Source organism: Adiantum capillus-veneris, chromosome 13 (assembly GCF_014529385.1).
Source record: "Adiantum capillus-veneris isolate H3 chromosome 13, ASM1452938v2, whole genome shotgun sequence".
Taxonomy (NCBI): Eukaryota; Viridiplantae; Streptophyta; class Polypodiopsida; order Polypodiales; family Pteridaceae; genus Adiantum; species Adiantum capillus-veneris.
This window is the reverse complement of record NC_140943.1, coordinates 122215847-122231713: the sequence shown is the minus strand read 5'-3', so window position 1 is coordinate 122231713 and position 15867 is coordinate 122215847.

The window sequence follows — 15867 nt, the reverse complement described above, 5'->3', positions numbered from 1 at the left end:
GAGCTTCGAAATGTGGAAGTCTGAAACGAGAAGAATATGTTTTAGAAAGGGCTATCGAAGACGAAACTTATATAGGAGAACCCTTTCCAGAGGACACACTTGAACCATTAGAATGGACACACATTCTAGCAATCCTAGATGTTTGTGCAATTCCGGATGGTCCCACAACGAAATTTTGCGACAAGGACGGGTACGACGTGGTTCCGTACTTCATGTTGAGAACTGTACTCGAAAAATAAACTGAAAAGAACAATACACTGGAAAAGGAAGATGAAGAGGAGGTGTTTCACGACATTCCCGATCATCCTGAGTGGGGAAATGAAGCAGACAACGAGTCAACGGACAATTCAAGCGGAAACGAAGAAACTATAACGGATGTCCGATTTTATGATTTTCCAAACCAAACTAAACAACGCCAGAAACGCTATAGAGCAAAGAGAAAAACAAAGGGGGTTAGAACCAATCCGATGCCTAGAATAAGAGGAAAAAATCAATTCCTAATGCTAGTAAAGGCGGAAGATTGTATTAAGGACAAGATTTTTGGAAGAATGAGAGGCAATGATCAAAAGAGCTTACGAAAAGACAAAAAAGGCTCAAAAAATCAAGTTCAAAGGAATGGAACGAAAACAGAAAAGAACAAGCGCAACAGAGAACACACGGAGTCCAAGCTAAAACGTAGGAACAAGTACAGAGAGCTCAAGAAAACTTTGAAAGAAGTTTGGACGACAGAAATTGAGAGTGGAGAGGACAAAAACGCCAAAATCAAGGAAAACATGGATGTTCCCTCTCACTATAGAAAATTCACAATAGAGGATAGGAAGGTGATATTAACCCCACCTATTCGAGAGAGGAAGGAGAACGAATCTTATGACGGACCGGAGGATGCAAAAAAAGTTGATTTAGCAGCTCTAGGTGAGCCACCTAGACCGGTGTACATAGCCACAGATTTGTCTCCAGGCGAGGAAGAGAGACTTTTGAGTCTTCTCAGAGAGTATAGGGATGTGTTTGCATGGTCTTATAAGGACTTAAAGGGAGTTGACCCATCGATATGCCAACACACAATCCCACTGAAACAAGACGCAAAGCCTAGCAGACAAAGACCATACACATATAATGATACGTTTGCTAAGCGAATCAAAGAAGAGATAGATAAGCTAATGGAAGCTGAATTCATATACGAGATTGAACACACCGATTGGGTATCTCCAATTGTGGTAGTACCCAAGAAGAACGGAAAACTCCGAGTGTGTGTCAACTTAAAGAAAGTGAATGCTGCAACAATCAGGGACAATTATCCCCTGCCGATAACTGATCATGTTCTAGAGCGTGTATCAGGGAAAACAGCCTACTCATTTCTTGATGGTTTTTCAGGATATAACCAGCTAGCCATAGCACTGGAAGATCAACATAAAACAGCTTTTGCAACTGAGTGGGGAATCTATGCTTATAGGGTTATGCCTTTTGGTCTAACCAATGCTCCCGCAACCTTCCAGAGGCTGATGACGCATGCTTTCAAAGAATACTTAAGGTTGTTTCTAGAAATATACATGGATGACTTGTGTGTACATTCTCTTTTGAGAGATGAGCATCTAGAACACCTAAGAAAAGTATTTGAGAAATGTAGGACATATCGCATTTGTCTCAATCCTGAGAAATGTGTGTTTATGGTCCGACAGGGCAGAATTCTGGGACATATTGTCTCACAAAACGGAATATCCACGGATTTAGAGAAGATAAAGGTTATAGTGGATATGCCTAGACCAACCAATGCGAAACAAGTACAGAGCTTTATGGGACATTGCGGATATTATAGACGATTCATTTACATGTACGCTATAATAGGCCAACCACTTTACGGGCTAATAGTGAACTTTGAATGGACAGAGGAGTGTGAGGAATCGTTCAAGAAATTGAAAGAGGCACTCATTACTGCTCCAGTCTTGAAATCACCAGATTGGGAGAAGATATTCCATGTGCACATAGATGCTTCGGCATATGCAATAGGATGCATTCTGGCTCAGCCAGAAGAAGGAAACATGGATTTTCCTATCTGTTACGCCAGTCGACAGCTCAACAATGCAGAGAAGAATTACACCACAACAGAGCGAGAGGGATTAGGAATGATATATGCTGTGAAGAAATTTCGGCATTATCTTCTAGCCAACAAGTTTGTGTTTTTTACGGATCACCAAGCCTTGCTCTACCTAGTGAATAAACCATGCAATACCGGGAGAATAGTGAGATGGTTCATTATCTTACTGGAATTCGACTTCACGGTAGTAGTAAAGAAAGGAAAAACACATCTTAGAGCTGATCATCTTTCGCGATTGACGAATGGAGAAGACCCTATAGGAGTAGATGACGACATGCCAGACGCGTACTTGTTCAACATAGAAATGATACCGAAGTGGTCTCAAAATGTCGTTAACCTATTAACCTATGGAGGAGAGTTCGATAGAAGAGAATACAACCAGAAACATATTGCTATTCAGCAATCCAAGAATCTTCAATTGGTTGCAGGAAGGTTGTATCAATTGGGAAATGATCATGTTTTACGACTATGCATCAATCCTGAGGAATATAATATATATTGCGCGAAGCACATGTTCAGGAATGTGCATTTCATTGTTCAAGAAGGAACACATATAGGAATTTGTTACAATTGGGAGTCTATTGGCCAGGAATGAAAGAAAGCGTACATGAATATGTCACTGTATGTATTGTATGTTCATCAAAACCGCCAGCAGAGTATTCGACATTATATCAGATAATGATCGCTCCAGATTGGAGTCAGTATATTGTTGAATATCTCACAAATAGAACTTTCCCAGAAGGAACGTCAAAAGCTTGTCAGAAATCTGTAGAGACAGAAGCTAGAGATTACGCTTTAATAGGAGATCAACTCTATAAGAGAGGTAAAGACAACCAGCTTAGGATTTGCGCATCAGAGTCTGAGTATGTGATAATCCTGGAGCAAGCTCATGGAGGAGTAGGTGGAGGCCATTTCTCAGGTGATAAGACAGCAAAACTTATCTTAGCCGCAGGAATATGGTGGCCAACATTACATATGGACGCTGAGGAATACGTTAAACGGTGCGATGACTGTCAGCGGACCAAAGTACCACTTAAAAGAGATGATATGCCGCTTAGACCAATGATGGGGGCAAGAGCTTTTGCAAAATGGGGGATTGATTATGTCGGACCCATTTCACCTCCTGCATATAAGACTCATGCACAATACATCATTGTGGCTACAGACTATCTAACAAAGTGGATCGAAGCAAAGGCAACTCAAAAAGCAGATGCCAGGACCACGGCACAATTTCTGTATGAATACGTCTTTGTACGATATGGATTGCCAATAGAAATTGTGAGTGATCGAGGCACACATTTTATAAATGAAGTGATAAAGATCCATCTAGATGAATTCATGGTAATCCATAGGAAATCAGCCCCGTATCATCCACAAGCAAACGGACAAGCTGAAGCAACAAACAAAACCATATGCACGGTCCTCACGAAGATTGTATCTGAGTCGAGAACTGACTGGGACCAGAAGTTGCATTCAACATTATGGGCATATAGGGTAGCATATAAAACATCAATAGGAACGACCCCATATAACATGGTTTTTGGGCTAAATGCTATCTTACCAATAGAATTCTTGATTTCAACCTTAAGGGTGGCTAAGGATCTAGAGTGGACAGGGCACGAGCTTTCTGATAGAATAGATGACCTGGAAAAGCTAGATGAGCTTCGCCTAAAAGCAGTAGCTTCTATCTACGCTCAAAAAAGGCGACAAAAGGAATTTTTTGATAAGCATGTGCGGACTAAAGAGTTTAAGGTTGGGGACTATGTCCTAGTTTACACTCTGAAACAACATGCTAAGAAGCTTAAAAAGCGAGGGATGGGACCTCTGGTGATTAAAGATCTATCACCAAGTGGAGCCGTCAAGCTTGCTACATTAGACGGAGAAGAAATGCCCAATTGGATTAGTGGATGCAGAGTGAAAAAGTATCTTTTGCCGCTAACCCAAGACATGCTTCTCAAAATACATCAAGAAAAGCTGCGTGTCCAGAAAAAGAAAATGATTTTGGAGGAAGCGCAAGCCGAGGCGAAGGAAAGAATGGAGAAAAGAAGACTACTGCGTCAGAAACAGAGCAATGAAGGAGCAATACGAATAAACGCAGTCAGTATAACAGAAATGGATAATGACAAAGAAGAACCCATCATTGAATGCAAAGTAGGAACCAACCAAATCAAAGCCAGAGCACTATTGGATTCAGGAGCTCAAGCTAACCTACTGTCACTCAGTTTGTATAGACAATTGACAAATGACACTAAACTACAAACTGCCAAGCAAGAGTTAAAGAGTTACTCTGAGAATTCAATCAAAACTGTCGGATGCACAGTTTTACATATACAGATAAACCATTATGTGTATCCTCATATGTTTTACGTGGTTGAAGACCAAGCTACACAACATCCATTATTGCTAGGACAACCATGGCAGAAGCAATACAATGCAATGATTGACTGGAGTTCTAAATCAGTGCTTATCAAATACGAAGGTGAAAGTCAATCAGTTAAGTTCACCAAAGGATCAAAGACAACTCCAAAGGAAGAATCCAAGAACAAAGGTAAACAACAACTAGAGAAAAAGAAGAAGCAATGGCAACCAACAGTTTCTATACAACCGGATTACTCTTCGACGAGGAATTCTCAACAGTGGATAAGGAAGACAAGCAATAATATAACAGCTCAACCTTGGGAAAAAACGGAGTCAAAGTTGGTATGGAGACCAAAAAAGGTTGTGCCAGAGAACACAAAGATGGAAAGCAGAGTCTTCAATACCAGACAACAGAGTGATTCCAGACAATCAAGGACAGTGAAACAGATCTGGATTCCAAAGAAGTTCATGACGGCACAAAGCTATAGCAAGCAAATTTGGATCCCAAAGATTTGTAAACAGGAACTCACTTTCGTACAATCAACGGAAACTCCTAGGTATTTCAAGGCGAGGAAATCAACACAAAGGTCAAAGCAGGTTTGGGTCGCAAAGAGTTTGTGGCAAGCACAAGCGAAGCGGAAGCAGATTTGGATAGTGCAAAAGAACAACAGGGTAAAGATGAATCCATCTACTGATTCTACTACCGAAGTATCACCAACCCAAAACCCGACCACCAATCCTTCAATCAAACAAAGAGCAGCTTTATTGGAAAGACTGTTGTATCATCGCTCTGCAATGGCATTGGGAATTTATGACCAAAACAACTACAATGCTTCGTCCACAGACACTTCATAGTCGTCCGGGAGGACTCAGACTAGGAGGGGGGGAGGTATACAGGTATACAGGAGTTACAAAGCTGCTACAAGCGCCAAAAACAAAGAAAAACAAAAATTATATTACAAGGGCAGTGTCTTACATGATTTTGCAATTTTTATGTTTGATTGCGGATATTGATAATATTTATGCCCTTATATACCTTGTTTTGCAACAAGAAGAGATCAAATGATGAATTTGGGTCTCTAGACGTGTAAATATCACTAAATAAGAGTGTTTTTGGAGCTAAAAAGTGGTAATCTAAGTCCAGAAATCACAAATAAGTGTATATTCATATACACAGGGTTTCCAGCTATTTATCGTGTATGTTTGGAATTTTTTGGCTTCAATTTGCTATTTTCCTTTATTTTTATGATTTTCTTAATAAAAATAAAAGAAAAATAAAAAGCAGGTGAAATGAGATCGGAAAAAAGAAAAGAATAGACGGTGATGGTCCTAATGACAAGGGAAACCCATGGTAAAAATTGGATACAATTCTGAAAAAGTTGCGGAAAGCCCGAAATGACAGAATTTTGGCAAAGTGGACAGATTTTTCAGAAATAGGTCAAACGGAGTCCAAATTGAGAAATTTCAAATCCTAAAGTGCATTTCACGACGAGATAGGAGCACATGTCAAATTTGGTAACAAGTGATCCGGGAAGCCCGAAGTTAAGTATTTTTCACTTCACTTTCAAGCTCATTTCTACTATTACCTTCTTGGAGAGAGCAAAGAGCACACAGGAGCATCCGACCTTCTACCGCCTTCTACAACTGCTACGAGAGCTCAGAGGACACCAGACATGAGAGGTAGACTCGTTTCCATAAGCTTTTGATGCTTATCGTTAACTTTTGTCGCGAAAACTGACCAAAACCAAGAAACAAGAGCAGACGGGGAATGGGGAAGAACGCTAGGTAGGGGCACAACCGCCTAACCAAACCTTGCAAGAACTTATAGGTGGGTTACCCTAGTATAGAAGATGGGTTGCTAACACTCAAAGCTCGAGAAAGAACGACTAGAAAAACCCTAGGTCAACAGAGCCTGCAAGAGGCAAACAGGAAAAAGTTGTTGAAACGACACAAAACTTCTCAGGAAGCTTAACAACATCGAGGGCAATGCAACCATGGAGTATCTCCGGGTTTGGATCACCAAAAGTAGGTCGGAACAACCGATTCGACTGCGGACACACAAAGCGTCATTTTGGCATAACGGCTAAAATTGACGACGAAATGACATGAAACTTCACAAGCAGCTTCAAATATACGTGGATGACTTATGTTTGCAAGCAAAACCCAAAAGAAAGCTGATTCACGTACCGATGGTGAAAAAGACGCTTTCGGGCAACCAAATGGAGAAAGATGGAGAACGGGGAGCCAAAGTCAAGTTCAACCAAATAGGTGGCTTCACAACATATCCAATGAGCTGGAAATGCAACTCTCGAGAAGAAAAGTTGAAGAAATTCAACTCCAAGGCAAAAAGACGACTTCGGAGACTGAAATGCCTATAAGGGGTCTTTTTAGCTAAACTGATGACTTTTTAAGTTGAAAACTAGTTAGCAGGGCTTAGGGCACTAGCACAAAGCATTCTTTGCACAAAAAGACCAACATTTCAAGAAAAGACATCATACGCGTATGATGTCTCACAGCATGATTTTCACATCCTTTTCAACAATTGAGTGCATAGCCTCATTCCACATGTTAATCACATCCTATGAACCAAGTATCATGAGAATTGGAGTTAGAAAACCCAAGGGAAACCAAAAAGACGCAAAGTAGGCCATAAACTTGATTTTTGGTCCTAATTTTGTCAAAATAACTCCAAACTCATTGAAACTTTGTAGGATTGTTGATTAACACATCTATAAGCTATCTGGAACCAAAAAGCACCATTTTGACACAAAAGACATCATACGCGTATGATGTCTATTTGCACATACAGAGCCAAAACTGCTCATTTGACATCATACATCCATTGTATATATTTAATACATGCTACATATGAAATTTGGAACCATTTGGTCAAGTGGATCACCCCATTAGCCCAATTGAGAGAAAATCCTTCATCCAAAGCCTATTTTTGGCCCAAATCCAACATACTCAAGTCCAAACCAAGATTTGAGTAGATATAGTCCTTCACTAGTACATGGGGAGTCCACAGAATCAATCCCATGAAAAATTGATGAAAAAGACATCATACGCGTATGATGTCTCCAGAGCCATTTTTAGTCCAAAATCTATCCAAAATTCATAAATCCACTGAATAAGCCTATCTAAAGCCATATCCAAGCTTATAGAGAAATTTGGTCCAAAAATACACTAAAAGACATCATACGCGTATGATGTCTCACTATGTGATTTTGGCACCTCAGGGTTTCAACCACCAAACAGAAGTGATCTACATGCCATTTGAAAGTGAACCACCAAGTTTTATCCAATTTGGATCATAAAATCCAATTCCCTTTCAAAATTTTGCCAAGAGCCTGATCTGGACTAAACTGGCCAAAACTTGACCAAATGGTATCCAAACTCAAATCCAAGCATATGATACTCATGTATACACTATCAGCTACAAGCACAACCAATATGAAGTCATTTTGACACAAAAGACATCATACGCGTATGATGTCTCCAGCATGATTTTGAGCCCAGTTTGCATATTTTTTCACCTACCCTGCATCCTTAGGCCCTGAATAGCTTATGTTTCAATTTTCAAGTCATTTGAATAGTTAAAAGCTTCATTTCGGCTTTCAGTACTAAAAAGACGCTAACTTCTGAAATTGGAGTTACAGGATCCATGGATTCCGCCAAGTTATCAGCAACAAAGAGAAAAAGACCGACAATCAAAGATGCTCTTGCAGAAGCAGAACCCTTTGACATTCCAGCAGAAATCCTCAAGCCAACCAAAACTTGGGTGGAGGAAGCAGTACTGGAACAAGAGGGAATAAAGATCTACCAAGGGACTTTCAGAGATCCTCAAGGGCAAGCGGTGGATATACCGATGATCCCACAAGAATTGGTGGATTATAGCAGGTCAGAGAACATCAGCAGGTACCTGGAAAGGGCAGACTTGCACAGTTTCTTCACCTCGAGACCATCAGGTGTGGATACAAGAAGATTGTAGATTCGCAGCCTAGATGGAGGAAAGGTTGGCTGAACAAATACCCAGCCTATCTCATCTACTTGGTGGAGGCACCAAAGGAGATTCGGGAGAATGCAACCTTCTGCCCGGTGCCAAGAGTCAGAAGCTGGAAAGAGCATGGCAGGATTGTATAAAAGAAGCCAAATTGTCTTAATTACCCCAGGATGCCAGGACCAAAGGCAGGAGAGAGAATAGGTAAAGCCTACATGGTGAAAACCCTAACGGGCACCATCAAGCTCTTTACTGGCTCTCCTGACCTTTCGTGTCAGATGCTCAAGAAAATTTGCAGGACTCTCTTAGCTTGCATTGAAGTGTTCGCGCCAGATAAAGCCACGACCTCGAGTCTACTATCGACGGCCGACACAGTGACTGATATGATGTATGATCTTTCATTGCAGCCTTCTCCAAAAGTGTTGCACCTCCTATACCAGAGGATTATGTTTTTGCCTAGCTTCCACATGCAAACATTCGAAGAAGCTTTCTACACCGGCTTTTTCACCCACGAGAGTAAAATATTCGGCCCAACCTTGACCATCGGCAACCTACGATACGAATCACATTTGCAGATGCTCAAGACGACAGGACTTTATTGACCAAGCATAAAAGTCATATCAGGACGACATGAACGCGGAGGGGGGGAGTGTTGAGCCAGCAGAGGATCACACCCACATTTTTGCTCACACTCATCATTTTTGTAACCATTGATTGTAATAAATGTCTTTCCGACATTGATTTTGATTGGAGCCATTCATTAAGTAACGGGACTCAATTGAGTTTTCAGCTTGTAATTCCGAAGTAATTTCACTTGCTGATGTAATTAGTTAGAGATGTTCTCACCTCCAAGGCTGAGGTATATAAGCCAAAGTTTTTGTAACCTAAGGAGATTCAGATTATTAATCAAAGTGAGTTTTTGAGCGCCGTGACTGTGTCTGAGAGAGAGTGAGAGAGAGAGAGAGTCTAATCTACTTGCTACGTGAGCTACGGAGCCGCCATTGGAGAAGCGACACCGCCATTGTGTTAGCAACGGCGAGAGCTACGCACTGATACCAAGAGTGCGCGCTATCGGCTTCTATGTGTGGTAAGTTCCTACGAGCTTCGGTGTGAGTTTTCTTCCAACTCGTGTGTCGGAATAGAGCGTGCAACATATCTATAGAACCACAACGAGTAGAGCTACGCATTAGTACCATCGGGGTCAAGTTTCGGTCACCTGTATTTTTCGGCCTGTCTTCATACGCGTTTACCGCACGGAGTGATTATAGGTTGATTTTGCAGTTCAAGTCTTTAGGGTGTTGTTCTTACCTAGTGCATAGACTTCCCCTTGAGTTTGAGATCGATTCAATGATTCTAGATCCTGTTTCGTATAGCATTTGTTCGTAGTACGGATTTCAGTCACTTGCGTATTTTAGAACTTAGATTTGATTTCCTTAGTAGTGATTGTCATTAGAAGGTCGAGTAGGTGATTTGACACCCACCTAGTTGTTTCCATGCGCCTGCGGGTCAAGCTTTTCCTCGTCTGACAAATTCTGTTGTTGGTTGAGTTCTCGCTATTTAGCTTCCGCTAGCGGCGTAACCGCCTAAACAAAGGTTGTATATTCTCTTAGGAATTCCCTGGTACCACAAGAACAACGCCGTGGTCGACTATCGGGCGACGAAAGCGACATTGACCACAGAGAAGGGCAGAACCATTGTACTCGATGTAAAACTTAAGGGCAAGTCTGTCCCTATTGTATCGGCTTCGACCATTTCAAAATTAATGAAATCGAGTCTGTTTGTTTACTTGATCTTTATGAAAGATTTGAGTGGTGAGGATATGACAAATATGTCTAAACTTGATAAAGAACGCCAAGATTTTCTCCACTCTCATGCCGATTGCTTCTCAAAGGGCCTGCCAAGTGAGTTACCACCCGCTAGTCCTGAAGATCATACCATTGATCTGATACTTGGAAGCACACCACCGTACCGGCCACCTTACCGTGTGAGCCGAGCCCAGAACGAAGAAATTTTGAACCAAGTAAAAGACTTCTTGGAAAAGGGTGTTGTCCAGCCTAGTACTTCACCGTATTTCTCTTCAGTGTTGTTGGTTTTGAAGAAAGACAGATCTTGGAGAATGTGCATCGATTATAGAGCTCTCAACAAAATCACCATCAAGAACAGATTTCCGATTCCTAGGATCGATGATATACTCGACAGATTACAGGGATCCTCATGCTTTAGCAGGATTGATTTGAAGAGTGGATATCATCAGATCCGAATCGCACCGGGAGACGTCTACAAGACAACCTTTCGGACGACTTTTGGGTTATTTGAGTTTTTGGTGATGCCTTTTGGCTTAACCAATGCTCTTGCGACATTTAACCGGATGATGGACAAGATTTTTAGAGAGTACAGACTTTTTGTTGGTACTTTCTTTGATGACATCATTGTTTTCTCCAAGGATGAGGCAGAACATAGAGATCATCTGCTTCAAGTCTTTCAGGCATTACGAGATCACAAGTTAGTGATTAATGCGAAGAAAAGTGAAATTTTCCTACCAGAGATACACTTTTTGGGACACCTTTTCTCAACAACAAGAGTGCAGATGGATTCGGCCAAGATAGAGACTATCCGTGATTGGACCGATTCGAAGAATGTCCATGAAGTTAGAAGCTTCTTGGGATTGTGTTCGTACTACAGGCGGTTCATTAGAAAGTTTGCAGAGGTTGCTTCCCCTTTGCATATCTTGAGACAGAAAGGAGTCCCTTTCTCGTGGGGACCCACAAAGGTGACTGCCTTCCAGACATTGAAAGAGAAATTGATTACGGGACCAGTTTTGACTTTGTCGGGCTTGCAGAAGTCATTTGAAGTATATTGTGATGCTTGTGGTCTAAGTCTGGGTGCGGTCTTAATGCAAGAAGGCCGTGTCATTGCTTACGAGAGCCGATTGTTCTCAAGGCCGGAATTGATAGCACAGATTTATGAGAAAGAGCTTTTGGCGGTTCTCCATGCTCTTACTCAGTGGCGTTACTACCTACTCGGAGCGGATTTTATTGTCTTTACAGACCATCAGAGTTTATGCTACTTCTTGTCACAGAAGCAGCTATCGGAAAAGCAGATGCGGTGGACGAACATCTTGTCACAGTTTCACTTCTAGATTGTCCATGTTCAGGGACGGAAGAATGTGGTGGTAGATGCTTTGTCTCGGAAGCCGTTGGTTCTGGCTATTTCCTCGATACATCATAGGAGCTTCGAGGATATGGTCGACCAGTATGCCATAGATACGGATTTTGTAGATGTTTTCATACGGATACGGGATGGGGAGACAGTAGCGGGATATTCCATTCGGGATGGCTACTTGATGAGAAAAACCATGTTGTGCGTTACACAACCATTGAGGGAAAAGGTTATGATTGAATGCTCACCTTTTACGGGTCAACGCGGCATTGCTACCACCATGAAAGGGGTAGAGAGATACTTCTTTTGGCCGAGACTCAAGAAGGACGTGGACGAGTTTGTGCGCAGTTGCTTGGTATGCCAGAAGGTCAAGTTTGACAGGCATAAAGCAGAGGGATTATTACAGCCTTTACCCATACCCACCCGCCCCTGGGAAAGTATCGCAATGGATTTCATTTTTGATCTCCCGAGAACACAGAGTGGTCACGATGGTATCTAGACTGTTATTGACAGATTTAGCAAGCACACTCATTTCATTGTAGTGAAGAAAACAGTCAAGCTGGATCATTTAGTGAGACTGTTTGTGGCCCAAATTTTCAGATTACATAGCATGTCTGAGACGATTGTCTCCAACAGAGACTTCAGATTTACGAGTTTGTTTTGGGAGGCAATTTGGGAGAACATTGGCACACGGTTGCAGTTCTGGCCATCTTTCCACCTGCAAACTGACGGGTAATCTAAGATTGCCAATTCAGTGGTTTTAGATTTATTAAAGACTTATATGTCGGATCAAAAGACTCAATGGGAAAAGTATCTACCTTTGATGGAATTTGCCTACAACAACACGATACACTCTTCGACGGGGAAGTCGCCATTTGAGATTATTGAAGGTGCTGCGAAGGTTCCACACTTCCTAAGCACAAAAGATAAGATGTTTGAAGCCGATGAGTACACGCACGACTTGCTTTTGCCAAGGTCTGCGAGACTTTGCAGAAATATCAGGAAAGACAGAAAAAGGCAACGGATCGCCATCATCGCGATGTGAAATTGAAGGAGGATGATTGGGTGCTCTTCCGTTTTGAGAAGGCACGCCTGAGAAAGAAGAAGGAAAAGTAGAGGCTTTTTCCAAATCTTAGTATGCGATACTACGGACCTTTCCAGATCTCCGAAAAGATCAATGATGCTCCTTCCGACTGGAACTGGCTGTTGGGGTATAAAGCCCAATGTGGTCGCCCAGGTAAGTGGGCGGGCCGCCAGGTATGTACACATATTCTTTTGTAAAAACCTAATAAGAACTCACTATGCTCTACACATTACAGTAGAGCGAGTTCACCATATCGTCGTGCTCTTCTTCTCGCACTCTCTCTCGCGTCGCACTTCCGTTCGTACTCCTTCAACTGGTATCAGAGCTCAGATCGAGGCTCGAGGCAGCACTGCAGGAGGCTAGAGTCACCAGCTCAGATTGGAGTGAAATTCGACAGGCGAAGACACGGCCCCAAATCCTATGGGAAGGCCCGAAGGCCTTGGTGTTCTCAGAATTTCATTCTGAGGTCATCTCGGCCACCGTTTGGCTTCGACAAAGGTCTGCGCAGGCCATTTTCGACTACGTGGTCTCGACGGGTGCAGATCCGACTCTCCAAATTTGGGGTTTTCGGCCTACGACTGCAGGTGCTGAGGATATCGACACTCTCAGAGTGTTGATTTGTGGCTGTCTACACATCGAAGGATGGCTCACAGTTCTTGGAGGCGTGTCACATACGACACGGGCGCATCTACACACAGACTGTAGGCGACATCCACTAGTTCATCGGGTAGCTTGTGTTTGCTGCTTGATATTCCAGATTTCATCCTGACATTGCAGGTACTTACACATGGGATGTATTGTCAGAGATGATGTATGTTTGTTGAGGGTTTGCTGGCTGTGAGTCACGCAGCAAACAACCGCCGCAACGGTTACAACATAGAGTGGGAAATTTGTGGATGTATGACTTTGTGGGAAGTCTATGTACTGTCAGATTTACTGCAGCCTTTGTTGAGGGTCGAGTGAGGTTTTATTGAGCTGGGGGATTCTCGAATGTTGAGATCCTTTCGGTGATACAGGTCTTGGAGCGATCCCTCGAGCACCCTTAGATAGGCATCTAGGATGTATTGACTGTGAGTTAGACAGTTGGGATTGCATCTTTGCTTTACTGCCGTTGAGGCATTGTCGCAATCTATGCTTACAGGACAGTGAGAGACAGTTCAGGTGCAGGACAGGTTTACCCGCAGCTTACAGTGTCAGAGAGACAGTGTTTTTTGAGCTGTTTTTTGGTCTGTTTTTGAGTACACCAAAGCCATTTTACAAAGGAGACTCTGCCGAAATTTATGCAGAATCTGAAGCTTTCTTGGTTCATTTGAAAGGTTGATATTGGTTCAGAGGTCAGTTTACAGGGGAAACGCTGCCGAATTTTTCCCAGGAAAGTAAACTACTGTGAAGCGTAGCTATGGCTGGATCAATGGACACTGCTCTTTACAATATCAAGAAGCTGGATGGAACCAATTTCCCATTGTGGAAGTAGCAGATTTGGCACGTGTTGGTACAAAAGAAGCAGATAAAACCTATAAAGCTCAAGGGGATAAAACCAAAAGATATGGACGAAGATGAATGGAGCGAAATGGATGAATTGGCACTTTCTCCCATTATGCTGACTTTGGCAGAAAGCGTTTACTTCAATGTAGCAGACGAGATGTCGGCTTATCAAGCATGGTTAAAGCTGAGTGATCTTTATGAGAAGCAGAGTGCAGCTTCACAGGTATACTGGCTTAAGAAGCTTGTTGACTTGAAGATGAAAGAAGGGACACCTATGTCCAATCATCTGAATGAATTCAACACAATCTATAGTCAGTTGTCAGCTCAAGGTGTCAGGTTTGATGAACCTGTTAGAGCTATGTTCCTGTTGATCACATTGCCGGAAAGTTGGGACACTTTTCGCACAGCGTTGAGTAATTCTGCACCTCCAGATGGTTTGAACATAGCAGGTGTAGAAGGAAGTTTGCTTACTGAAGAAACCAATAGAAAGACAATGGACAAAGGCAAAGGAACAGCCTTAGTTGTCAGGGGAAGGACCAAAGAAAAGTACAAAGGTGGAAAGAGGAATCACTCTCGTAGCAAGTCCCGCAGTGCTAAAGGCAAGAGTGACATAGAATGCTACCATTGTGGCAAGAAGGGTCACATGAAAAGAGACTGCAGAGAATGGAAAGCAGAAAAAGGCAAAGAGAAAGCTGAAGACCATGGTGAGAAGAACAAGTCCTCAGTGAAGATTCAAGAAATAAATGTGACAAACACTGTTGCAGAGGACGACAGTCTAGTGTCAGGAGACATCTACTTTTTGAAGAATACAATGGACTCAGCTCTTCTTACAGCATCTGATGGAAATGCACTGAGTGACTGGATTATAGACTCAAGGGCATCACTTCATGTGTCTCCAAACAAGGAGTGGTTTACTTCTTATGTGACCACTAAAGATCATGTTCGGCTAGGCAATGGGCAGACATGTGAGATCTTAGGTGTTGGAGATGTTCAATTGAAGTTTCAGAATGGCTCTTCTTTCACGCTGAAGAATGTGAGACATGTTCCCGCAATTACAAAGAGCTTGATCAGCACAGGTTTACTTGATGATGCTGGCTACGTCACCACTTTTGGACAGAACACGTGGAAGATATCCAAGGGTTTTATGACAGTAGCACATGGAGTAAAGTCTGGAGGACTTTACATGATTTATGTATCAAATGTCTCTAAAAATGTAATCAATGTAACCGAGCAGCTGAACGTTTCTTTGTGGCATAGCCGGTTAGGACATATGTCCAAAAAGGGAATGGAAATCTTGTCTCGTTCTGGTTATTTTCCTGGCTTTTCATTTAATGATTTTGAATTCTGTGAACATTGTCTGTATGGTAAGCAAACACAGCAGCCACATAAGCATAGAAGCAGTAGAAGAGATACACAGTTGGCACTTGTTCATAGTGATTTGTGTGGACCTATGCCTAACCTATCTCTAGGGGGAGCTTCTTACTTTATGACATTTATAGATGATTACTCGAGGAAAGTATGGGTTTACTTTCTCAAGCACAAGGATGAAGCGTTTAGTGTTTTCAAAACGTTTGTGACACTTGTGGAGAATCAGAGTGGCAAGAAGCTTAAATGCTTACGCACTGACAATGGTGGAGAGTATGTTTCAAAGGCCTTTCAGGACTTTTGTGAGTCAAAAGGTATAAAACG